The 26,162-nt window shown below is 39.6% G+C and overlaps 1 long non-coding RNA gene across 2 annotated transcripts; it reads left to right on the top strand.

Moving 5' to 3' along the window:
* Positions 1 to 11,255: 11,255 nt before the first annotated feature.
* Positions 11,256 to 25,049, top strand: LOC146488942 (uncharacterized). 2 transcript variants are annotated; one of them, XR_014865734.1, is made up of 2 exons: positions 11,256 to 11,523; positions 24,756 to 25,049. It is a non-coding gene; the product is annotated as an uncharacterized LOC146488942 (long non-coding RNA). The 2 variants fall into 2 exon arrangements; XR_014865736.1 differs by lacking the exon at positions 24,756 to 25,049 and adding an exon at positions 18,598 to 18,917.
* Positions 25,050 to 26,162: the final 1,113 nt, after the last annotated feature.

The raw sequence follows: 26,162 nt of genomic DNA, 5'->3' as shown, positions 1-26,162 counted from the left end.
TGAAATCTTCACTGCGCATGGCATACTACAGGCGCCATTTTTTGAAACTTACCTCGATTTCATGATGGCATGTGTCTTCCTGTCTGGGGAGCCCAGCGTGGAGAACTGGGGATTGTGGAGTTTCATCGGTATAGCGATAATTGCCACGAGAAGATGAGTCGATACGTAAAGAAAAGAAAATATTTGGACTCAAATCATTCCAATGGGACATGAACAAAAAAAAACCAAACCAAGAGCATTATTTTCTTTTTTAATTTTTACGCAGCTTTTGAATTCAAAAGATCCCACGACACACAAAAAAAACTGTTCTGAAAATTTTTCGTTGCCGGAACTCTTGTAGCAGAGATGCACGTGCCAGACGTCACTTTACGGAGGGTCCCCCATACTGTTTTCGTGAAACATGATCGGGGGCTATCTTTTTCTCGTGAAACGTGATTTTTAAAAAGTTTTCATTCGAGATTCGTGATTGCCCCTCTCCAGACAATTTTTACGTGCACGTGAAAGCCGTTTTGGTATTAAGCGTGACACGTCACCGAACACGTGAACTATGTTGTATTGCGTGAATTAATTCAGAGCTCTTCAAAGTTATTTTAGCCGCTCTGTGCCGAATTGTTCAAAACCCGATTAAGCTAATCCTGGGTTAACGTAAACTTTAATTCGAGTTTAATTACTAATCAACAGAGGTCCTTCAAAGATTTTTGTCCCTCAGTTTTGACTGAGAGTTTTCTTTACCATTAGCGTCATTAGCTTAAAATCAGCTTTTAAAACCATTTTTAACGAGCACGATGAAAACCTCGGTTAACTTTTAATCGGCTTTCGAGTTGAACAACCCGATCCCTGGCGTATGGCCTGTATAATATAACTGACCTTGCGTCATCTGTTTTTGCGTGATGATATTTGACAGACAATTTAAAATTGGCTGATTGGGTCGAGACCCTACGTCATCTTTTTGGTCGCGTTATTCTTACGTGCTGTGAGAGTGTACGTCAGAAAACTGTTTGAACCACTAAATATAAGGTGGGTACCCTTCTTCTTGATATGTACAAAAGCCATCAAACAATAGGTGAAAGAATACAGTTCGAGATCCCTTCCTCTGATAGCTCAGATGAAAACCAATCGCTTGAGTCCTCTGCTACGGACCTTAGATTACTTTCAGATTACAATATCCTCCCAATTTTTCGGTGACATTCGCGGAAAACATTTCGAAGTTCCCGAGTTTTAATATCCTGCTGTACCGTAATTATTTCATGTTTCCCTGACAATTTTCCGAAAATCTCTCCAGATTCGCGGAGGAATTTCCTGTGAAACAGGCTCTTGATCTTGGACACCTAAGGGTTGCAATCCTCCTTGCGCGTAAATGTATTTATCGATGTTATATTTACAAGGGAATGTGTTTAATGTGCAGAATTGACTATGGATAGGCTATGGATAGCACACAATACCCGTCGACAATTCGACAAGGACATGCACATGAATGAAACGCTTTTTTCCCTACGATGTCTTCGGGCGACTTGCCAGCCTTAATATCAAACTGGCTGAAAAAGAGAGAAAAATACAGCCGACAGCGGTACCTCTGGACACTTTGCCGGAGCGTTGTACCATGACGATGCACCACGAGATTTCGGCCCGCGGTTCGCTTATGCCGGCTGGAGATGGTTCCGCGCTGCTTTCCGATACCTTGTCCTCGACAAGACAGTGAGGGAGAGAAAAGTCGGCCCCTAGACCATATGAGACAGATCCCTTTCGTTGGCACCTCAGTTCCACCTTACTGACTTAAACTGAGATTCAGCCATGTATATATATGACAATGTAGTCATTTTGTCTTCCATGTGGTACGTTTTGAGGTTTAAGCATGCGCACGGGCTAAAACAATATAATGACGGAAGGATGACTCGTGGTCAAACGACCTGTGGTCTTTTACCGTATTTCATTCTTACAATTTTTATTGCCTTTTTCCCGAAAACGATTGCTCCTTCAATGGATTGTTGACATTGCTAAGGGAATCAGCTGGTCGCTCGAAGAGCTCAGTGAAAGCCGTGTCTATTTTGCTGTTTTAGCTATTAATCAAAACCTACTACCGTGCCATGTAATGATTATGTGCCACGTTTCGACTCTTGATGTCTGGTGACGTCCGTCCTAACCCTGGACCGGTTTCTGCTTCGACTGCTGGCTAGATCAATTGCCTCGTGATGAATGCCAGAAGCTAAAAAAGTTATCACAAAGACAGCACAACAAACTGACAATCCGTTCGTTCCTTCGCTTCCAGGACCTGGTGTACGCTCCATGAGACATGGTTGAACCAAAATATCAGCGACTCTGAAATATTGCATTCTGGCTTTACAATATTTAGGAGAGATCGGTCTGATCGAGGCGGTGGTGGAGTTTTTATCGCAATCAAAACAGCCTCCTCCAAAGCTGTCAAAGAACTTAAATCTGAATGGGAAGCCGAGCTGCTATAGCTTGAGATCATTTGTGCCGAAATTTATTACTACGCTTAATTTTAAAAGAATTTTATTTTGTTTTTGGTGTAGGCCACTCAATGAAGACCCAAGTTGGATGGATGTATTCGATAATTTTCTGCATGAAGTTTGTGACCAGTTCCAAAATATGGTAATTTCGGGCGACTTTAATTTGCCAGAAATCCTCTGGGACTCCATTAACAGTGCATCGGGTGTTAACGAACTAGCCTTTATTGAAACCCTTCAAGACCACCTCTTGACACAACTCAATAAATACCCACTCGTGGCAACAACATACTTGATCTTGTGATCATGAGCGTGCCGAACCGTGTCAATGTAAACGACATATTGTCTCCAAAAGATACGGGGGGTTTTACAGACCATACTGTCATTATTTTCCAGTTTAACGCTTTTATAAAAGCCCATATAATACCCTGAGAATTGCCTACGATTATGCAAAAGGCGACTTTGAGGGTCTGCGTGCGGCTCTGTCAGCAATTAACCCTCTTCGATCAGAGCCAATGACGATATAAATACTGACTGGTGTGTATCAGCAATACGAAGTGAATACGAAGTGAATCAGCCATGCGTTCACATAAATTCTGTACCACTGTTATGATCTGTTATCCGAGAAGAACGAAATAAGTCAAACGTATAGAAGCACTATTTAACGTACTGTTGCTTCAGTTAAGCTCACCACAGCAAATATCCGAAGCGGCTAAAATCTTGCATGGTTAAAATTAGCGTTTTTGGTTATACAAGAAAGAACATACTCACCTGTACGCGTAACACTCACTTATGATTAATTAGCTTGGGAAGAAATTTAACACTTCAAGGTTTAAGGTAGGTATTAAAACTTTCGAGTCAATTAGACAAACCACACCTTTTTAACAATAAACTTCCTCCCGCAGGAAATTAATCACATCAAAAAGTTAGCAAATTACTTTATATCGTGTGCATTTAGCGCCTCTGTGCTCAAAGCAGGTCCTACATTAAAATGAAATACAACAGTATTGTAAATTGAATATAAACGTGTTGATTATTTGCTCTTGTCTGAAATTCCCGTATTTTTTTCAGCCAATTAATGAACAAAAGAGTAACACATTGCAGAAAGTTATTCTTAAAGAACTTTCATTTGGATGGTCACGTACATTTAAATCTAGAGAATCAAAACTGAAGTTAGATATAGAACCAACTTGTGCTGTGAACATAATATTAAAAAAAATACACCAAAGGAAAGCTGTACGACTTTCTCCGCATACTCAAAACTTAGAACAATCTTTTACTGCACTATAAACAGCTTCACAGAAAATTACCATACCCAATAGCTTTTATTTCAATACCGGTTACTCTTCAGGATTTCATCAGTACAGAATCACTTTGTACAGCATAATAAACAGCACCACAGGAGAGTACTGCTCAGTAGCTTTCATTTGAATGGTTACACTTAAATGTTCAATTAGAGACTCAAAAGTTAGTTCTACCTAGCAGAGCATAGGAAACCGAACACTACAGGGAAATACTGTTCAGTTGGGTTTTCATGCTTGTGAACAGGAGTCCCAAGTGGCGTTTGACCACACTCGGCTCGCCCCGATAACCGATTTCTCTCTTCGCCCCATACCCCCACATTTCACATCTGGGATTTCGCCCACAGACTCCAAAGTTAGAGCCGCATTAATTGATCTGACTAATTTTGACCTGAAATTTAACATGTACAGGGTGATTTTGTTTGAACCAAGAGAGCATGTTTTTTTTTTTTTTTTTCATCCTAACCAGCCGGTCCCGCATTTCTTACAGTGAATATATTGTGAAGGACAGTTTAAGTGATCAGTAGCTCAACCACTCAACCACGTACAATGCCTCCTTCAAATTAGGCCAAGATAATACAATAATTTGAAATAAATAAACATAGGCATTAAACTGTCAAATTCAATTAACTAGATGTAGCAATCGCACCTTTTGACACAACACTAAATTGAAACGATTAAATTAATAGAGTCACAAATGAAATAAATATCAAATAGATGTGATCGTTCCTTACACACACCACAAACTACAACTTTGTAATAAGGAGTATAGCCTACGCAGAAACCTTACCAAGCCGCCTTTTCAGAGGGAGAACTATTCATCTAGACTTATTCTCCAAGATGCTACCAAAGTTACTTCTTAGTTTCATTTTTCTTTCACTGCTTGCTGTTACTCTTTCTAACGTGATTCAACAACAAGAAACTTCAGATGTTCAGGCTGTGAGACTCAAGAGATCATGCTCAAGTCCCGGGAGAATTAACTGGGTGCGGTTTCGCCTTCGCCTTAATTGTAATGAAGCTCAAGCCCAAAGAGATACGGTAAGTTTGAGAGCAACAACGCGCCCTCAAATCCATCTTTATTTCAACGTTAATTTAAGAGTGATCAATGCCCTGCTCGAAGCTTTCAGGACAACTTAAACTTTTAAAATTTCCCGGAAGAGCATGTGCCTGGACCTCCACAGAATCTTATCGCAAAACGGTCACATTTTTTCCTGGACCCACGCCCACTGTCTGAAATTGACCAAATTAAGATCCAGGAATACCTTGACTTCCAGGATTGTTTTAAGCACAGAACGAACAATGACAAAATATATGCATGATGACTGAATTTCTTTTAAACAGATCAAAGAGGACGCTCAAACTGAAGATTTTAACACAAGAAGAGCCCTTCAAGATGCAGAACGTCAGCATCAGTACAAGAAGTAGAGATCACAAACACGTTCATCGATTAATCCTGAATATCGGGACAGAAGTTCATATCGGTTGCAGTTGTGTCAGTAAAACGTTTCTCAGCTTGTCTTGGATGGTAATGTTTCACGATTTCGGGAAATAAGTACTTGTAAATGAGTTAAGACGAAATGTATATGTATCACGGAGAATTGTTAAGGAACTTGGATGTTTTTCCTTTGCTGAATAAATGCGTAAACTGAGAAAACGAACTGTCAGTAGCCTGTTTCTTGGTGTAGCTCTTCTCTTAAAAGGCAGAGAACCATAATATTTTAGATATATGGGGTTTAGATAAAGTTTAGGGCATCTAGATCTTGTGAGTTTGCGGACAATTAGAGAGTTCACTTCGAAATGTTTTGAATTTTAAAGCCGTTTGGTTGGCGTTTTCATTTATTTCGATGTGAGCTTCTCGGAACAGTAACTTCAAACTAAGGCCGGTTTTTCACTTCACTCAAAAACCTCTTCTAAGTTTGATATCGACTTGTTCTTGATCCGCTGCTGATATCTCAGTTTCCGAGCCCACAGTTATCCCAACAGAGTGGAAATCAAAAAATAGATTCTTTGTTTATCCTCATTAATAAGCAATGAAAGCAACAGTCTTTGTTTCCTAGAGCTATTTCTATTTTGTAAAAGTAACAAGCTGCGAACCGTGCAACTCTGAGTTTTTTACTAGTTAAGCACATTCACGTTATTCAATGAACCCTTCTGGCGTGGTCGCTGAAACTTGAGTCTACTAGAAGCATGAGTCAAGTTCGAATTCAATTCGAACCCCCAGCTTACCTTATCAGCGATGAATCAAGTTGAGTAGTTCATTTGACTTTTAGTTTTTCTATTGGTGCATGATCAGTTTGCTGCTCCCAGACATTGACTCTCCGTATAACAACTTGGGTAGCTGGCGGAGAGTTCACGCGGTGTCAAAGTTTTGAAGGAGTGAAGTCACGCAAACGAGGGGTGAAGCCGCGAGGACAATGTACGCGGCTCTGTCAATTTTTCAATTTGGAAGGATTCTATGTTTGCTTACATACAAATGATGCATGAGAGACAAAATCCCCATAACATCAGTTACAACGTGACAGTATATTAGAAGAGAGGGGTTAGTTTATAAAGAAACTATGGTCCTGCGTCGATGTGGAGAGGAAATCAAACCAATGTCTAGTTCAGTTTATCGACAGAGTTGATAAGGTCAGTAATTTGGCCACCGTAAAGAGATTCGAGAGCTGACGTTTCGATTGTTAGCCCTTCGTCAGAACGAATTGGAAGGGCTATCAAGTCAGATTTCGCAGAGTATGTGTGCCATCTTGTTAAGGTCATACGACACTATCATTCTATTTGTATTATGAACCCATTCCCTCCGAAGTCAAAAACGTAAAGGCTTGCTTAAGTTGCTAGGGGAAAAGGTTTGTCGACGATTTCGGCTCTGAGGCTAAGTCTAACATGGAACAGTTGACTATTTATCAACTATTAAAAGTGACAAAAACTCCATCTGATCTCGACTCGAGCTCGACTCGTTTCGAATCGAACCGTGATTCGGGCTCGAATTTAACTCACATGCTACGAGCAGTATAAGTATATAATTCCAGCAACTTTAAGTCAGTTTAAGTGAACTAGAAATTTCGAAAGTTAAAGTAGATCTAGACACGTACTGAACTGTTCCGCGCCTTTTTAGATTATTTCTGACTGCAAAGGTTTTTTCAAAGAATATGGAAATTGCATTTACCATTCAGACAGAAAATGTCTCGAGAAACAATAGTTCGTTAACCGACGCTAAGGTGCACCTGTTTGAAATTTAAAAGACGAAATCAAGAAATTAAGGGCATAGCACATAGTTTGCTCGTATTTAAAGTAAAATTACGGAAGTGTTGATAATATGAGCACTTAAACAGAATGCAAAATTAAAGAACAATAACAAAGGAGAAGCCAAGAAGCTTTTCGATCTTTTTCACACCTTTTAAATTGGCAGCGTGCGTTTTGCGAATAAGCTTGTTTCTACGTTTAATAAAGTGTGAGAGATTTTCTTCGTGACATCTGCAAAGCCTCTTTGTGCGGTTTGAGAAGCGCAGCTATGATCATTTTTAAAATTAATATTACGATGAAACGCGGACGAAAGCCGGCGTTGACAAAAGAGTCAGCTTTCGTTGAGATGCGCCTTCATGTTTCATTAATCCTAATGGACTCTCGGGCCATAGACGCGTGCGGGCTCGCTCTTAAATGGAGCATCTCAGTATATATTCTTAGTAACACTCCGAAAAGCAAAAAGCCACATTTATATTAATCTAAAAAAATAATGTTTCACTTTTGTTTGAAGTTACTATACTATTTTTCTGAGACAGAATGAAAACGGATTTGCAACTTGGAAAAAATTACAATATTTTCAATTTCTTTCTTTAGTTGTTCAAAAAAATCTCTGAACTAAATTAGTTGATATCTTACTTTTACAACAGATGAAACTTATAGTTCTAATTTCAGCACAGTTTTGATCCTAAAAATTCGATCCTCGCGAAACATACCTGCTGTAACTTCGTGTCATGAGGTCGAATTTTTTTTTCTCCCGAGTAAGAAACAGCGAGAGTTTAAGGTGATTCCCTCGAAATAAAAGCTGTCGTAAAATTTTGTTCAAATTTTCGCTGCCTGTTCCCTAGAGATCATTGTACTCGAGAAAAAAATGATCCGTTCAATTTACCTCATAATTGTTTGTAATATAAACTTTCAAACATAAGTCCTTTTAATCAGTTCGGTTGCTATACCTGGTAGGAACTGGAATTACATAGATAGAGCAGAACTTCAAAAAATGTTATACAAATAATGCATGGAACATAAACAGCAATTAAAGATAAATTCCTAGGCCAGTAAGCACACTATGAAGCAATATTGACCCAAAATATTTCTTGCGCAAGTATTCTGAAGAGAACTATTTTATGCCCGGCCAAGGCAAACTCTCGTTTCAGTAGCGATAATTAACTCATTTTCCTGTCGTATTTTATTTTATTTTATTTTTCTAAAAAAAACTTTGAATATAAAAAAAGGACGATTGCTAAATTAAAATAAAGTGATAAAAAGATAGGTCACCGTGTTCGTTAAGGAGAAAGTAACCATTTATTAAATGACTGACCTTAGTATCAAGGAAAACCCGCCATGTTTTCATCGTGCGTGCACGCGTATGAACACGCAAATGACGCACGGAAATATGCGCAGAATAGGTGCGCAATACATTTAAATGGAATCACCGTAATTCTCGTCCCTTCTTACAACTTATTCTGCTTATGCTCATGTCATTGCTATCATCGGCGCACTCCGTCAAACGCGTTCTCACAGAGATTGAAGCCTCCTTCAGCTTCAGTTGATGGCCGATAAAACTAGATTCAACAGATGATTAATCGTGCTCGCACCTGATTAAACGTCAACGAGTAATTGTTGTTTGTTACGAACTTAATTGATTATATCTTCTTGTCTGCAGCAATCACTCTAAAATGTGTTCCAAGTCTCGTTCTAAAGAGCTGGTTTGTCAGAGTCACTTAATTAAGATGTAAGGAAAGTTCATTAAAGGCATGATGTTTATTGGCTTACTTTTTGAAAACATTTGGCGGTCGGGCGATAGGAAACGAAATGCATTCATTTAAGGATGGTGATTACTTTTGCTACTGCGCATGTGGGCTTGCGCATGTTGAGATGGTGTGAATCTCCGCCGGAGAACCTCATATGACTTTAAAGGAAAAATGCATACTAATTTTGCGCAGTTTTTGGCTATGTGAGAAAAGAAGATCTTATCAAAGGCCACTGAAAATTGAGGGCAACCACGCATTTTTTTCAGCCGAGATAATTAGGAAGCTTCAATTTGAAAAAAAAGCCATACATTGTTATGTATTTTAACGCGGCTTTTAAAATTATTGTTGCTTCATTTTCTCTGAAAATGCGTGGCTACCCTCAGCTGTCTTTGGGGATTCAAACAGCCCTTGCTTAGGACTGTTTTTCCCGCACCAATAAACCGCGCAAAAATCCCTCTATATTATGGAGGCACCGACCTCCTTATATAACTGAGGCTAGTATATTATAATTAATTTCTGGTCGTTCATTATTAGTGATCTTTTCAACTCATCCGATTGATTAAAAACCCAGTGAAATTGTCTATAGAGAAAGAAACAAAAGTTCGTGTCCTCAGTGAAACGTCAAGCACAATTTAGACATGAAAACCGATAAATAAATGCACGCCAAGGAAAAGGGCCAAATTGTGATCCTTGCACAATGGTGTACTAACCGAAACTAAAGAACTGTTTACGCATTTGATTCGGCTCGTGTGAAATACGATGTCTGAATCAAAGAGGTCCACAACCGTTTTTCACGGTTGAGCCAGGCGAGGAAAACGGCTGAGCCGATCCGAATTAGGTCGCCCGTTCTAAAGAGGTTCAGACGTCCTTCACATGAACTTTATTTATCAAATTCGATTCGGCTCATGTGAAGTATGGCGTGTGAACCGGCGGGCCTTAAAAAAAAATACAAAATATCCAACGTTAAAAGCTTCGTGATGAGCAAGAGTGACTAGACTCAACACAGGCATCTTAACAAAACTTTCGCAAATGATTCTAAATTTTGCCACAGCTGTGTGGACTGTTTAATTTGCGTCTGTTTCAACGCGTGAGACTATCGGCATAAGCGCGCCGTGATCAAAAATTGATTAACAATGTCCACCTGTTGATTCTTTTAAACTAAAACGCAGCTTTAATTTTGGCAGCGAATTTTTAAAATTAATAAGCGTCTAAGTCTGTCAGAAGCATTAAGGCATATATTGATGTGTGATGCGCTTTTAATAATTAAAGAAATTAAAGTAACTGGTTGAAAAAAGCTAGCTAGTATTAATTAATATGAGTAAAGAGGGCTCCCAGCTTAATTCGCGAGGTTTTGCGAGTCACGTATTTCTAGTTAATATTACGCGATGTGGCAGACTGGGCATTCATCCGTGACAAAGGCGAAAGAGTGATCATAAGACAGCCACTTTTTTTGTGACCCACACAAAGCTTAGTCCTTTCATTATATATCTAAAAATCCCGTTAATTCGACATACGTAGTCCACGTAGACAATGTTTATTCATATTGACTTTGGGAATTAAGGACCAAATAGATGTTAACTTCAAAGCAAACAAGTGAAGTAGACTTTTCTTAAAGTGTTATATAGCAATAATTTGCTTGTAAAAGGTTTTTTTTTAAGAGTTCTGTCAGAACGTGTTCGAATGTAAACGCAACAAGCAATTGTATCCGAACAGAACTTTGAGTTCATAATTATTTCTATTTCCACATTGGTTTGTTATTTTAAAAAAAAGGTAAGAGGGAGGTGATTGGTGAAAGAATTAAATTCGTCAACTGCCTTTTCAAACAAAGAAGCTTGATTAGTACCATATTGTCACTAAGGGCTTTTAAAGCTAACTTTTAATCAGCTGTCATATAAAAATGGAACTTAAACAGCTTTTCTATTTTAATACTTGATTTTTTTCATCGCGTTCAGACTGGAACTGGTAATAAACCAGGGAAAAGTATGTTTCAGATATATGTAGGAAATATAACAAGTCAGCCTGATTATAGTGCAATTACTGTATATAAAAATATAGTTTTTTATAGTTTTAAAAAGAAGTTAAGTCTACTCATAGGTTCATATATTAACCGCATATTTTGGATATAAACACCTGGGGCTTAGAAATTGAGATTAATCTTGAAATTGGTATATCCTTAAATGGTCTTAAAATTTTTACTTCCCCTCATAATGCCCAGATCCATTAACTGCTTTTGGCCTGTCAAATACTGTTAATTTTAAAACAGTACGTTGCATGCTGAATGTTAATTTTTCATTAACAGCATAATAACTTCGAAACAAACAATAAGCGATTAATTAAGCATCCTTATTGAGACGAAATGTGTTTTTTAGAAATTCGTTTCTAATTAATAAGTGGGACATGCGGTACTAAAACCAATATTACAAAGGACAAAGATTTTAATTTACATTGGTTTTCCTTTATTAGCTAGCGAGTGGATAAAAAGCCGAGACAAGGGAAATACTGGACAAGTCCGGCGGATTCAGTTAATGCTGCAGTATTTTGTAACATATCGTTTTTGCCATGTCTCTAAAAATCATTATTTTAGTAACTCTACTTGCAAGTCAGTTTGTTCTCAAGTCTATCCTGTGTTTAGACAAAGAAAGCAATGTTCTCCCAAAAGAAAATTCTAACTTACGACCCAGAGACAGTTTACCTTGTATCGTGGGCACACGGTACAGGACGCGGCGTTGCAGACCAGGCCGAAGGCGAGGTTTCATGAAAAGCAAACAGGTATTTATAAATAACAATGTATAAAGTAAAACTACCTGCTAATATAATGTTCAAGCGTTCAATGCCAATGTACCAATATGCCAATACATGTGGAAACATTTTCACCCGATGACCAGCGGCTTGGCCGAAGAAAGTTTGAGCCAGTTTGATATATTAAAACAATGTATAATAACTGTACGACGCAACATTTGTGACGACATATAACGGCGTGTTTGTAGGTGACTAAAAGAGCATGAAAGAAACAATGCTCGGATTTATGGTTTCCATGGCAGCAGCCTTTTAGTTTCATTTTCTTTCAAGGTTCTATTTCCTTTGTGTGGTCGCTATGTGCTGAGTGCTCGCTGGCCAATTATTTCGGCTGATAATCCTGTCGAATATTCAGTATATAAACGTACCCGTTCGGGCGGCTGGTATATCGGATGATTACACCCTAGGTCGAAAGGTTGTCCGAAAAATGGACAGTTGTCCAAAAAGCGAAGCTTCAAGGGCAACTGTGAAATCTTGAGGACAATCTTTAAGCCGAGGGCATTATTATTGTCCGATATACGAGCAAACGGGAAAAGGGTTTAGAGTTGTAGGTGTATAACCCTCCGATTAATTTCTGAAAAGCGCGCGCTTTTCTGTGGAAAAGACAAAACAGGTAGTGATTCCACGGCGTGTTGTATCCAAATGAATCAGGCAAGCTAACTATATAGTTTACTGGATTTTGTTAAACTGTGATTAGCTATAGGTTACAACATGTGGCCAAAATGAGGTATCATTTATAGACGTTTTTATGATATGTGTGAAAAAAATCCTATCATGCCTGATCAATTTGAACGGCGGCTCTCAGTCACGTGATTGATACTTCCTAAGCAGCGCACCCAGGAATTTCCGTCGTTAACAGCAGTAGTAGATAGGAATTAGGGGTTGAGGAACCGGGAGGAGGGGAGGGTGAGTTAAACAATAGCCGGGGTGGATGAGTAAACAATAGCCTAGAGGATGACATCATCAAAAACGATGACATCATAAGCTAAAAATAGAGAAACCGGGGGAAACTGGAGGATGAGTAAACAATAGCCTAGAGGATGATGTCATAAGTTAAAAATAGAGACAAGGGGTGTAATTTCCTCCCCTCCCGGAAGATAAAGTAATAAGCTAAAAATAGAGAAACCGGGAGGTTAGGGAGGTAGAACGTCACAATAGCCCCCCCGGGTTGAGATCATCAAAACGATCACATCATAGTTAAAAATAGTATAGTGACATCATTGGGGTGGAGGAGTATTTTGCTCTCATTATAAAACGATGATCTCATAGTTTAAAAATAGAATAGTCATAAAATAGTTATAAAACTTTCCTGCTATGAAGTAGGAAACACAAACTATAATGGCTTCCCAGCAGTTATTTACCATCAGTGAGTTTAAATCATTCGCTAAGCCTCGGTTGGTGGTTTGAAATTTTTTGCTCCACGGAAGATGAAAGCCCTTTGGCCTTTTGCAAGCCTACACTTGGGTAGTGTGAGGTCATTATTTTACCTGGCGTTCCTTTGGTGAATTTTTGAACGGTGTTGAAGTCATTCTCAAAGATAACCGGGAGTTAGGTTGTTCATTCATTTGTATACAGTAGTCTATTTTCATTGTCCGTAAGCGTATGAAAAAGCGTTTACTGCCAAGCACATTATTCACGAATTGTGAGTTTCAGTAATAATCATACATTTTCAGTGATTCTATTTTGGATGAATTTGATCGAGATTGTGATTTTGTTGGTTATAAAAGATGAAATCATACATCAGACATAGGACGCGTGTTTCGATTCACGCACCGTTACTTAAGCTCTTATGTTAATTAAGTTGAGCTTTGTCGAGGATTAAACAGTAAAAACAGTCTTTTGTTCTCTTTGTTTATCAAATTGCTCCGAATAAGAATATTATTACGGTTGATCGATTCCTGGCTGCTTAAATTAATTTGCATGTTATGTTTGGCGCGCACTGAAAAAATAAAACACTCTCAGAATTTACTGAAAATTCTTTATTTAAATCGTTCAACAATTCAAGTACAAAGCAAAGTTCTTATGACAGCGTTAATCATCTTTATCCTCGTCATCGCTAGGGGGATAGAATGTCATTTTTGATGTCCTTTCATCCTTGTGTGTGATTGCGCCACAATTTAATTAAAATTCATCCTCTTGAGAAGCCTTATATGGATGATTTCTGTGAGTTCGCCGGGATCTTCTTGAGGGACGGTCATCGTCATCCAGGTAGTTTTTAAACCGAATTCGAGGTGGTTTTTTTCTTTTCTGCGTAGGTGAGGGTACTGTGGGAGGGGGTGTTAAGATGGACGAGGGAAGTGACGCTTCCGCGGGCGTCGCTTGTGTTGCGATTGGTTCTTGGGCAGCGGTCGCCTGTATAAGCGTGGGAGTTTGGACAGCGGCCGCCTGTACAGTCACTGGTTCTTGATCTGGCATATGATTGCAAGAAATTTGTCTCTGTTCTTCAGAGTAGGGTGGATTTGATTCTTTGAGTCTGGAATTCAACTGTTGTTTAAACGTCAAATACTTGTTTTGCAGCTGCATGTAATGCTTTGCTCTTTCGTCATCTCCAAGGTCTGATCGTGAGAGAAGACCATCCATTGAATCTTGTAATTTCTTCATTACTGGAACTACTGGGGGAGTCATTACGTTCTGTTGTTTGAGGTACTGTAGTAGTTCCTGCGAGATATTGTCCGGTACTGCTACGTTATCAAATCGTTCTTCGCCAGGTAGAACGTTCGTTCGCAATCTACAGTTGTCTTGAGTGGTGGTTTTAAGGTCAACTAGGAGATAACCAAAGTGCCTCTGTACGGCCTGCTCATAGTGATTAATAAAGAAATCGGTGTGCCTGGGATACATTTGCTTAGCCAGGGTCAGCACTTGAAGTTTATCCCGGGGGTTCTTGAAAAGGACTAAGTAGTGACTGTTTAAGCTGATACTTCGACTGCCTTTTCCTTGATGAAATAAGTTCTGCACAATGTAAATTATGCTTAGGTTGCGATGATGGGATCCTCTTGTAAACAGGTTGACGATTCGCTTGTCTTCACCGGCATCAGCCATCTGATCATCGATCACCATTAAGTTGCGTTGGCGGATGTCAAAATAGGAGTCATGCTCTAGATTGGAAGGAATACCTCTGATAAATTCTATATTTGGCATTATTGCCATCAATTCTAGATAAGCGGGCTGCCACTGCGAATAACACCAAACAATCCTCTCTGGTGGTAGGTTGATTGCTCTTTGAGCCTGTTGCAACAAAGATTTTACCCAGACAGTCTTTCCTGATCCGGTCATCCCAGCAACTATACAAGTAAATGGATGTACAAATTGAAACCGCTGACACTTTTCTGGATAAAACGGCATAGCTCTGAAGGGAGTGAAACTCGGCGGTTCACTGTGTTTGCGGCTCATGTGTCTTCGCATACTATCTTTCCTTGAAAAATTCTCTTGACAAACAGAACAGGTCCAACTCATGTCTACTCTGTGGAAACTTGACGAGAACTGAGAAAACGATAAATGTTTTCAGATTTATATAGGCTTTAACCACACCCAAAAGACTATTGTTTACGCCCTCTCGCCACCACCACCACCGACACCACCACCTACACCAACACCACCACCACCACCGACACCACCACCACCTACACCACCACCAACACCACCACCACCTACACCACCACCAACACCACCACCAACACCACCACTAACACCACCACCACCACCACCGACACCACCACCACCACCGCCCCCACCTCCACCACCACGTTTCTATTGTTTTCCCTCCTCCTTATTTCTAGTGTTTTCCTTCTCCTCAAGTCTATTGCTTCCCCCACATCCTACACAATAAAAGGGGGAACTTACTTTCTTAAACTCATTCCATGATCATGTCTCGCGTTGTAAAGAACAACCGAGGTTTCCTTCAGCTCCTTTCTGATTGCCCTTCCAAGCAGCGTCAGTTTCTCTTGAGAACAGCTACTCCACAACAGTTGCATGCGTTATTGCAAGTTATTTATAATGTACTTACAGAAAACATACCAGTGTCTGAAGAAGTTAGGGCCTTCTTGCGTTCGCATAAGGATGCTCTTCTAAATCTTGTTCAGCGAAATGTTCCTTACAAGACAAAGAAACGCATCCTTGTGCAAGAAGGCAGTGGGTTTATACAAGAATTACTGACCCCTGCAATTAGTAGCTTGGGGTATCTTCTGTTATAAAAGAGACCGTGGATTCTGAATGTTGGTCATTTGTGTCTCTCTTTTAACGAGTGCTGGTCGATATGAAAAGAAAGATGGATTGGGATAAAGAGGAGGAAAGTGAAATGGAGGATTACTCAACCTCTGATGAGGAAAGTGACGAAGAAGAACCCCGGATAAAAGATGTCTTGAACAACCTTTCCAACGCCGTTTCCAGAAAGCACGCTTCTGAACTATCGCATAGTATGGCTACTTCTAAAAATATCTTGTTCTGGACACCTAGTGGACTGCTACTCCGAAACCAGCGCCCAATACCAGTAACAAACATCTCAGAGCTTGTCGAGTATGTGTTACTCCCTCATAACGAAGATGTCGCCAAACCGCGTGCACTCAATACTTTCCTAGATGGGCTGGCAGAACTCGGAGTGAATAAGCGACTGATCAAAAATAAAAAACTTCTAAGCGATTTGTTAGAAAAAGAAAGAGGATACCAGGATAAAGAGGACGAATCAGGTAATGAGGCTAATGATGAAAACTTGTCGGACAGCAGTGAAGAAGAGGAAACCAGTTCTAAAAATAGTCAATCCGAAGTATCTCATAACAGCGACCTGGAAAGTGATTGGGAAGAAGAGGCCGAGAATAGTAGCGACTCAGTTGAAAATTCAACGATAGTTCAGGCAAAAGTTCATGATCCTTGCCGACACTGCAACAGTTCACATGGATATGATACCGTAGTCATGAAATGTCCTAAGTGCTTTTGGGAAGATAACTGTAAAGTTTGCCCTATATGTGATCACAAGATTCGTCTTGAACGAAAGCACGCGAAAGAATCTCTCCGTCGATGTTATGATTGTGGCGCAATCACACACAAGGATGAAAGGACATCAAAAATGACATTCTATCCCCCTAGCGATGACGAGGATAAAGATGATTAACGCTGTCATAAGAACTTTGCTTTGTACTTGAATTGTTGAACGATTTAAATAAAGAATTTTCAGTAAATTCTGAGAGTGTTTTATTTTTTCAGTGCGCGCCAAACATAACATGCAAATTAATTTAAGCAGCCAGGAATCGATCAACCGTAATAATATTCTTATTCGGAGCAATTTGATAAACAAAGAGAACAAAAGACTGTTTTTACTGTTTAATCCTCGACAAAGCTCAACTTAATTAACATAATAGCTTAAGTAACGGTGCGTGAATCGAAACACGCGTCCTATGTCTGATGTATGATTTCATCTTTTATAACCAACAAAATCACAATCTCGATCAAATTCATCCAAAATAGAATCACTGAAAATGTATGATTATTACTGAAACTCACAATTCGTGAATAATGTGCTTGGCAGTAAACGCTTTTTCATACGCTTACGGACAATGAAAATAGACTACTGTATACAAATGAATGAACAACCTAACTCCCGGTTATCTTTGAGAATGACTTCAACACCGTTCAAAAATTCACCAAAGGAACGCCAGGTAAAATAATGACCTCACACTACCCAAGTGTAGGCTTGCAAAAGGCCAAAGGGCTTTCATCTTCCGTGGAGCAAAAAATTTCAAACCACCAACCGAGGCTTAGCGAATGATTTAAACTCACTGATGGTAAATAACTGCTGGGAAGCCATTATAGTTTGTGTTTCCTACTTCATAGCAGGAAAGTTTTATAACTATTTTATGACTATTCTATTTTTAAACTATGAGATCATCGTTTTATAATGAGAGCAAAATACTCCTCCACCCCAATGATGTCACTATACTATTTTTAACTATGATGTGATCGTTTTGATGATCTCAACCCGGGGGGGCTATTGTGACGTTCTACCTCCCTAACCTCCCGGTTTCTCTATTTTTAGCTTATTACTTTATCTTCCGGGAGGGGAGGAAATTACACCCCTTGTCTCTATTTTTAACTTATGACATCATCCTCTAGGCTATTGTTTACTCATCCTCCCGTTTCCCCCGGTTTCTCTATTTTTAGCTTATGATGTCATCGTTTTTGATGATGTCATCCTCTAGGCTATTGTTTACTCATCCACCCCGGCTATTGTTTAACTCACCCTCCCCTCCTCCCGGTTCCTGAACCCCTAATTCCTATCTACTAACAGCGTTTTACGGAACTTGTCACTTTGACTCTTTCAAAAGACTTCCTGAGTTAGATACTTGGTTGGCAGAAGTTGAGGCGGTGGTGGACACAGCGCCAAAATGAGTGCGCATGCTCCGCAGATTTGTGATTCAAGCGTGACTCGATTACGAATGCTCCACTTCAATCGCCAAATTCACACCTGTTACCACAATATTTTTTTTGTTGAATAAGATATGTGATGGAGGAGGTTCGAAAAAACCTCTCCAGAAAGCGACAACCTTATCTATTTTGATTTGGGCTTATCCCCGCGAAATGAGAACAAACAATGGGAATTTTAAAAACGCCGCCATTTTGCCGAGTAAGATTGTTCACGCGTGACGAGCATGCGCACTCATTTTGCCGCTGTGTTGCGGTGGCGGGGGAGGCGATGAGCATGCGCAAAAAACGGCTTTGAAGGACTGGATCAACTGAGGAAAAAGGCAGCAAACGTCTGGTGCATGCAGTGGTCATTGAAACAGTTTCTAGAAATGAATAAAGAAAGAGTTAATTTTATCTTTTGAAAGGTGACTTCTTTTTTCCTTTTTTTTTTTTTTTGGTGCGCAGGTCTAGGGGAGGTGGCATGCGGGGATGCGATTGGATAGGCAAATTTTACCCCCCCCCCCACCCCTAAGAAAAATGAACGGTCGCAAAGAACATAAAGAATTCTAGGTTCTCTTTGAAGGACTATTTTAAGTCCGTCTTGTTCGTAACAACCGAATAACTGAGCTTACAATATTAATGTTTTATTTTCAGGTCAACCAACAAGAGGATGAAGAAATTTCAAGCGACTTAAGCTGACCAACACATGGATGGCCAAAACTTCAAAGAAAATTAAATAATAAACAATAGGAATAATAAATAAATCACTCCTTAAAAATGTTGCAATCTGCCATGGCCAGGACAGACGGAAGAACTTCGCGAGGGAAGAAGCTTTGGATAATGATGCAGACGACATGTAACAACCTGAAACTGTGAACTTTGAAGTTTTATTCACCGCTGCTTGCTTCCATGACAGAAAGCTAGAGTGATATTATGTGAAAATAAGATTAAAAGTTTTGTTTGTAAAGTCAAAATACTGAGTAAGTTGTCCTGTCCTAACGGAGTTCATCAGCAATATGAGAATTTTTCGCACAAAATTGGGCGATCACCGTAATTAGAAATACTGAGTTTTTCTCCATACTACGGGAAAGAACGCATTTGACAAATGTAGCCTATTCCTAAACAGTATCTATAAAGGACTTGCGTCCAAAAAACGCTAACCTTGCTCCGCTATACGTCTCATAATTGCTTAACCGCCGGAAATTTCGTCTCGTCCTTCGTACACGAACCAATTAATATATTAACAGATTTAAATCCCGGCGACGGTCACTTAAACAAAAAGGCCAGTAACTGGTACAATGATTTCACTTTATTACGAAATGATTCCACTTTATTACGCCATGTGGCAAGCCTGGGCATTCACCCGTGACAAAGGCGAAAATGTGATCATAAGACAGCCACGTTTTTGTGACCCACACAAAGCTTAGTACTTTCATTATTACTCGGGCCGTGATGCCACGAGTTAAGTCCTTGGTCGCGTTTTTTTCTTTTTTTTTTTCTTTGCTTCGCGATTGTCCAAGAGATAACGCACAAGACTTCGTATATGACCACATGGCGTGTCACATACAGGATGGCGGATGTAAGACAAATGACTAAAAATAAGACTTTGGCATTTATAGAGAGAAGTATCTCGGAAATTCTTAATGACTACTTTAAATCATTTCTGTCCAGACTTGTAAATATCCGGACTTGAACAGCGATGACAGAAATTCCAAAACGTTTGCAAAAGTTTGCGTTTTAATACAACTGGTCGGCGATCACCTCAAAATTTGGTAGCTGATCAAAAGCGTAGAACACTTGAATGTGGCCTTCACGACATAGCCTGTGTGGTCAACGTCATCGGGGAAGGGGAGGGGAGGACCCCGAACTCCCTCATTTTTCTCGCTTCCCTAGCTCCCCCTCCCTTTCCCCGATGTATCCTGCAAGTCACTATTCTTTCGAATCAAAATGGCGTCGGCTGTGAAGCGTTCATGAACGGTTTCCCTTAGCGCAGAGAGGGTTCTGGAGTCGTTAGAACAAAAAGGTGGTGGCAATGATCTGATAGCACGTCGAGAGGCGGAGAAAGCGAAAACGTAAGGGTTAAAGCCCGTGAATTAAAACATCCGTATGAAGCACAAGAAGAACTACAAGCCGGAAGTCTTGCGAGAGCCGGAAGAGGCACGAAGGAAAAAGGAAAGAGCAACACAACGTAGCGCGGCAAATTTTCACCGCCACTGTTTCGCCTGCAGCCTTCCGCGACCCTTCCATAGCTTTGAGATGCCGCGCAAGAGTTTGCGAGAGAGCTACAAAGAAAGATCATGGTCGTTTCATTCGGACGCGAGTGGCAAGAGCGCGGATTCTGAGAGTGGCTGCGTACCAAGTTTCATGCGGAGGGCAGAAAAACCCACCTTCCTCAAATCTGTATTTAGCCCCATGCAGTTCAATTACTAATTACTGCCTGAGAGTATATCAGCGCAGAGGCGCGAGAGTTGGTACGCGGTACGGCATGCATCCATAATTAGAGCAAGAGGAGGTAGCTTGAACATGGTGCATTCGGTTTCGTCTGATTGGCAAATTAGTGAGGGTGACAGTTGTACAATGTTGTTCAAATCATGAACCTTTGGAAGGTTTGTCGCACAAGCAGCACGCGAATGAATTTAACTCCCGGCAAGATCATGTAGATGGAGGGCGTGGAAAACGCGAATGCGAAATTGAAACAGGAAATTATATGGAGGTCTTGCAGCTTTCTTCAGGATTTTCGCAAGATGCAGCAAAATGCTCAGAAAATTCAAAGAATTCAAAAGATTCGAATGCAGACCTCACCGCAAGCAACGCGAATGTTTCACAGCAGAAGAATGGTTATGTCGAATCGAACGATCGATCGCAAGTGCACGCTGAGGAAGAGGAGAAAAGAGATACAGTTTCTGACTTAGTGAACGCTTGGAATAATAGTACAGCAGAGGTGCTCGATGTTTAGGTGAATAGGATCCATTAACCCGTTTTAACTTTCAAAGGTCATTTTTAAGAAATGTTGAAATCCACGTTTGAGAAAACTGCTGCTCTTTAGCTTTTATTTTCAGTTAATGTCCGCCACAATTAGACTTAATTTTCCAATTTGTACTTTAGTATTAAAAGGTTTATAGATATGCAATCGGTGACGTGATAGCTATCGTGTCACACTTAGTCCTGCAATGACAATTTTCGTTTTTGATTCCTCCGCCGGAAAAATCCTGAACCTTCATGGGTTATCGCGCGGAGCATTTTTATTACGAAAAGTGAAGGAAGAAGAAGAAAAATTGGCGTGCCAAGGAATACATCACACATGAGAAATTATGCGAACGTACTTGCAATTTTGTCATCAGTTTTTGAATTTGTTTAAGAAGGAAACCGTTTTGTCAACAAAGTTCTTGAATTTGTGCCCTAGAGCTGACAGAGCTTTGTTTTACTAAATCATGTTTCATATCGTTGATACATCTGAGTAAAAGAATCTGAGCTAATGTTAATAAGTTGATTTTAGAGTGCTTATGTTAGTTTATGCTAAATTTAAAATATTTAAAAATTGTCAGTTGTATCCGAACAGAACTTTCTGTTAATATTTAATTCTATTTCCACGTTGGTTTCTTTCTTGAAAAAAAAAAATAATAATAGAAAGGTAGCAGGGAGATGATTGGTGAAAGATTTAAATTCGTCGACTGCCTAGTCGAACAAAGAAGCTTGATTAGCACCATATCATCACTAAGAGCTTTAAAAGCTAATATTTTTAATCAGTTATCATATAAAAATGGAACTTAAACAGCTTTTCGATTTTAATAAGTTTTTTTTTCATCGCGTTCAGACACGAACGGTAACAAACCAGGGAAAAGTATGTTTCAGATATATGTAGGAAATATAACCAAGTCAGCCTGATTATAGCGCAATTACTGTTTATAAAAATATAGTTTTTTTATAGTTTTTTTCACCGCATATTTTGGATATAAACACCTGGGGCTTAGACATTTAGATTAATCTTGAAATTGGTATATCCTTAAATGGTCCTAAAATTCTTACTTCCCCTCATAAGGCCCCAGATCCATTAACTACTTTTGGCCTGTCAAATGCTGTTAATCTAAAAACAATACGTTGCCGAATGTTAGTTTTTTATTAAAAGCATAATAACTTCGAAACTAACAATAAGATCAATTAAGCATCCTTAGTAAGGAGAATTGTGTTCTTTAGAAATTCGTTTCTAATTCACAAGTGTACATGCGGTACTAAAACGAATATTACTAAGGACAAAGATTTTAATTTAGATTTGTTTGCGCGACTAGATAAAAGCCAAGACAACAGGAGGAATACTGGACATGTAACATATATCATTTTTGCCATGTCTCTAAAAATCATTATTTTAGTAACTCTACTTGCAAGTCAGTTTGTTCTCAAGTCCATTTTGTGTTAAGGACGGTGCCTACTATTGTTACTGCGCATACGTTCTGCGCATCGCGAGATACTCGGGTTTCCTATGGGTGGTGCCTACTAATACAGGAATATTTTTGCAAGGGTTAAAACTATACGGAGAAAGCAGAACTTACCAAATGCCTTTGGTATCTCAAAAGAAAATCTGGGGTAACCATGCATTTTTCAGAGAAAATTAAGCTTCGATTTAGGAAAAAATCCCATACATTGCTTTACATTTTGGCGCTTTTTAGAGATATTGTTGCTTAATCATCTCTGAAAAATGCGTGGTGACCCCCAATTTTCTTTTTGGATTCCAATAGGCCTTGCTAAGGTCTGCTTTTCCCGCATAGTCATTAACCACACAAAAATACTTCGGTATTAGTAGGCACCGTCCTTAAGACGAAGAAAGCAATGTTCTCCCAAGAGAAAATTCAGAGACAGTTTACCTTGTATCGTGGTCACACGGCACCGGGCGTATCGTTGCAAACGAGGACCTCAAGGGCGAGGTTTCATAAAAAACAAACAGGGCCCAGTTGCTCGAAGCATAGTTAGCGCTAACCCGGGTTAAATACCATAACAACCTATAGGTTTTAATACCTCTTAACCAATGGTTAGCGCTAACCATGCTTCGAGCAACTCAGCCCAGGTATTTATGTAATAGATCAAACACGAGGAAGAGTGTTTCCTCCTATTTCCAAATACCGAGAAGTAGGTTGGAAAAACGAGGCGCAGCCGAGTTTTTTTTTAACCAACTTCGAGTTGTTTAGAAATAGGAGGAAACTCTCATTCGAGTGTTTGATACAGCTTCTCAAACTATTGATAATTCTTGGAAAAATTCGAAGCAAAAGTTCACCAAATCTTATGATAATTAAGACCACATTTCTAAACCTCCTTCACGGTAGTGATTTCCTTTGTTTTCTCTTCGTGAATTATTAATGAGTTTGAGAAAACAATGTATAAAGTAAAACTACCTGCTAAACTAGGTAATGTTTAGGCATTCAATGCCAATGTACCAATATGGCATGTGGAAACATTTTCACCCGATGACCACTGGCTTGGCAGAAGAAAGTTTAAGAGAGTTTAGAAGCCGGTATATTGAGAAAAACAATGTATAATAACTGTACAACGCAATATTTGTGACGACATATAACAGCGTGTTTGAAGGTGACTAAAAAAAAGTCTGAAAGAATCAGGGCTCGATCGGATTTATGGTTTCCATGGCACCAGCCCTTTTAGTTTCATTTTCTTTCAAGGTTCTATTTCCTTTGTGTGGTCGCTGGCCAATTATTTCGGCTGATAATCCTGCCGTATATTCAGTAAATAAACACGTTCGGGTGGCTGGTATATCGGAGGATTACACGCTAGGCCGAAAGGTTGTCCGCGAAAAATGGACAGAAAGCGAAGCTTTGAGGACAACTGTGAAATTTTGAGGAAAATTTCTAAGCCGAAGGCATCATTATCGTCCGATATACGAGCAAGCTGGAAAAGGGTTTATTTGTATAAGCCTCCGATTAATTTCTGAAAAGCGCGCGCTTTTTCAATTTGTGTAAAAGTCAAAACGTACAGCCAGTGATGGCCACGGCGTGTTACAGCAATATGAATGCAAACGAACTAGTTTGCTGGATTTTGTTAAAGTGTGATTGGTTGCACCAACTGAGACCTTTCTTTTTTGTTTGTTTTTCTCGTCAAAAAGTATCGGGTGGCTGTTAGCAAATCGGACGACTGTTATAGTACGATTTGTTTGTTTGCTTTTGACCACTATATTTTCTCTAATCTGAGTTGCATGCGTTGCGTGCATTGTGACCAAGCCTTTGTGTGGCCAAAATATTCAGCCGTTTTTGATCAGCGAGAAAAGAATCCTATCATCCCTGATCAACATGAACGGCGGCTCTCAGTCACGTGATTGGCACTACCTAAACAGCTCGTACCCACAAATTTCCGTCGTTAACATCGTTTTGCGGAAGTCAAGCTTCCTCTTTCAAAAGACGTCTTGTGGTGGATACCTGGTTGGAGAAAGTTGAGGTGGTGGTTGTGGGGAAGGGGGAGGGGCTGATCATCAAAAATTGGCTTCCAAGGACTGGGTCATCTACGCAAAAAGACAGCAGACTTCTGGTCCAGTGGTCAATGAAACAGTTTTCAGAAATGAATAAAGAAAGTAGGTTAATTTTACCTGTTAAAAAGTGACTTCTTTCTTCCCTTTTTGGTGCGGAGGCCTGGGGGAGGATGCGATTGGAAGGACAATTCCCCCCTCCCCCCCCACCCCCTTCCAGGAAAAGTGAACGATCGCAAAGGACATAAAGAATTCTGGATTCTCTTCGGAAGAACTCAGAATATTTTTAGTCTGTCTTGCTCGTGACAAATGAATAACCGAGCTTACAATATTAATGTTTTATTTTCAGGTCAATCAACAAGAGGATGAAGAAATGGATGGCCAAAACTTCATAGAAAATTAAACAATGAACAATAGGAATAATAAATCACTCCTTAAAAAAGGTACAATTTGCCAAAGCAAGGACAGACGGAAGAACTTCACGAGGGAAGTAACTTTGGATAATGATGCAGACGACATGTAAAAGTAATAACCTTGAACTGTGAACTTTGAAGTTTTGTTCACCGCTGCTTGCTTCCATGACAGAAAGCTAGAGTGATATTATGTGAAAATAAGATTAAAAGTTTTGTTTGTAAAGCCAAAATACTGAGTGAGTTCAGTGTCCTGTCCTAACGGAGTTCAACAGCAATATGAGAAAGTTTTCTCGCAAAATTGGGCGATCACCGTAATTAAAAATACTGAGTTTTCCTCGATACTACGGGAAAGAACGAATTTGACAAATGTAGCCTATTTTGTAAACAGTGTCTAAAGAACTTGCGACCAAACAACCTTTACCTTGCTCCGCTATACGTCTCATAATTGCTTAGCCGCCGGAAATTTCGTCTCGTCTTTCGTACACGAACCAATTAAATTTATTAAAGCCCGACGACTTAAACTCAGTTTGCCAATTCGGTCCAGACGGATAAATGCTATAATCTTTAGTGTATACGAAAAAAGACCATTAACTGGTATATCCCACTTTATTCTAAAATAATCAAATGTTTAATGCTGTTATCTAGCTTGTTGGCTAGCTTTCAAGATGCGATAGCACGCACAAGCCAACTGCCTTTCCTACTCAATGAGAGGCTAAAAGCTTCGGATAATTAGCTATAAGTACACCGCTGGCGATGGTAGCCGCCTGAGATAGATTGGAATATATTTCATTTTGGTTAGGAATGATAATCCTGTATACACCAGTGTATACAGACTGTTACACAGTGCATATTTTTCGTGTCAGCTCGTCTTACAAATACGCGGGTTCTTCGGACGGGAAATCTGACTTAGCGAGTAAAATGGAGATTCCGTGAGACCGTGGGAAACAATAGGGTTTCTCGCCCCTTAAAACGCCATAAAATACACGTTTTGGATTATTCGTGCCTCGCGAGTTTGCACTTTCGGCGATTCACGAATCCCTGCGTAAATTTCAAGCGAAAATACGGGGACGGTGTTGCAATCTAGCTTACCGCTTACAAACACTGAGAGATCGAAACGAAAGTAGAACAGGCCAGAAGAACGGTACAAAACCTTTGCGTTTCAGACAATTTGTAACGACTCCTGTAAGTTGTAAAACCAAGTTAAAGAAAGGCTTCTCTTTTGTGTTCTCGGAATCATAGACAAAAAGAAAGAATTAAAGTGGCCTTTGCTCTCTTCCGTTACCTCAAACGTTTAATTGACGTACAGCGTATTTTATCTCTCCTTTCCGTCAGCTCTATTACGA

This window comes from Pavona decussata, unplaced genomic scaffold (genome assembly GCF_977016875.1).
Source record: "Pavona decussata unplaced genomic scaffold, jaPavDecu1.1 SCAFFOLD_8, whole genome shotgun sequence".
In the NCBI taxonomy this organism is placed as follows: Eukaryota; Metazoa; Cnidaria; class Anthozoa; order Scleractinia; family Agariciidae; genus Pavona; species Pavona decussata.
The sequence above is the reverse complement of the archived record's forward strand: the minus strand, read 5'-3'. Positions and strand labels throughout refer to the sequence as shown.